The 1,499-nt window shown below is 32.7% G+C and overlaps 1 long non-coding RNA gene across 1 annotated transcript; it reads right to left on the bottom strand.

Moving 5' to 3' along the window:
- Window positions 1-285: 285 nt before the first annotated feature.
- Window positions 286-1,024, bottom strand: LOC109863241. Its single transcript, XR_002251307.1, has 3 exons — window positions 889-1,024; window positions 652-776; window positions 286-454 (listed from the first exon to the last, which is right to left on the bottom strand). It is a non-coding gene; the product is annotated as an uncharacterized LOC109863241 (long non-coding RNA).
- Between the last annotated feature and the right edge of the window lie 475 nt (window positions 1,025-1,499).

Raw genomic sequence — 1,499 nt, 5'->3', positions numbered from 1 at the left:
CGCCAACCTGCTGTGCGGAGATAGACAGAGAAACGACAGCTCTCTGTTACTCCACCATAGCCCGACCGTAACCGTGGGCCAGGACGTAACACATAATATAAGTATACAGCAATTTGGACACATATTTCATTATAAAGTAATACAAAGAAAGCAATATATTTTGTAAACTTTTTATGTGTTCTCTTTGCATAGTGCCAGAAATAATGCTGTATTCTTTGCGAGCCTGTATAGATCCATAGAGGCTCGTGCAAAAAAAAAACAAAAATCATTACTTACGTTCACAATCAGTTTCCACACTTTGCCATTTGTTTTCAATTATTTCATTCTCTGCAAGTAATATACATTTGACTGAATAAACAGAACCAGAATTTAAATTGTTGAAGTATCCGATCAAATATGTCATATTTTGAAACAGTCTATTCCATGACTGCGTAAAAATATAATCATTTTCTCCCTGTGGAAAATATATTAGAAAATGTATTAGAAAATTTTATTTCACTTGTTTGTTCCAAATACGTCAAACTATGACTTGAGTGATAAATTAGAAAGACATGGTTTGGTACTGATAACTTATCATCACAGACACACTTTTTTAAATATTTTGTTTTAAATATTTGTTCCAATTCTATTATAAAACAAAAGTAGTGTTACCGTAATAGCNAACGAATAAGTTATTTGTATTTTTTCATATTCCTCTTTCCACATTATAGAATGTTTAATTCGGATGCTTGTTGAAGTGATAGAGACAATTTCAGGTTCTGTGAGCTTATCTAAGCCTTAAAAATCAATATAACATCGTTTGTCTAACAGTTATTATAAGAATGACAGAAGTGTCTGACAACTATAATCATAGTAGTGTATCGTAAATCAGAAAAACTTCTACCATACCTATATGACACAATGGTGGCAGGTAAAATATTTTCAAGTTATTAACACATCCGTTGATACATTCTCCAGTTACTTTGTTACATTCAAAAGATTTGCATAAACCGCACTTGTTTGCACAATTATATCCATACCAATTGTCGTCACATACTGCAATTATATTTATAATAATATAAAAAGTAATAATATATATGTAATATAATAATATACATATTAATAATATACATTCTTACATATATGTATATTGCTATGACAAGTATATGTATATATATATACAAAGTGTCCCAGAATTGGTGTAACATCTCTCGTGAACAAATAGAAGGAGTAAAACTGAAGTGAAAAGTCCTATATCATTTTGCTAGATTCGCAATAGTTACCGAGATCTTAATTAACAAAGATCAGCGAATAAGCATGCATCGGGCTGTCTTACTCGCTTAAGACAGGCCAATGCGCTTCGCGCGCTTACGGGTTACCCGTAGGAGCATATGGNAGGAGCTAATATAACAGCATATACTATGACATATACATATTAAAATGTAATTGTGCAAAGCGCGCCGAGCTGTCCTACGCGCGTAAGACAGCCCGATGCACGCTTATTCGCAAATCTTTGTTAA

This window comes from Pseudomyrmex gracilis, unplaced genomic scaffold (genome assembly GCF_002006095.1).
Source record: "Pseudomyrmex gracilis isolate BER0280 unplaced genomic scaffold, ASM200609v1 scaffold_3760, whole genome shotgun sequence".
In the NCBI taxonomy this organism is placed as follows: domain Eukaryota; kingdom Metazoa; phylum Arthropoda; class Insecta; order Hymenoptera; family Formicidae; genus Pseudomyrmex; species Pseudomyrmex gracilis.
The sequence above is the reverse complement of the archived record's forward strand: the minus strand, read 5'-3'. Positions and strand labels throughout refer to the sequence as shown.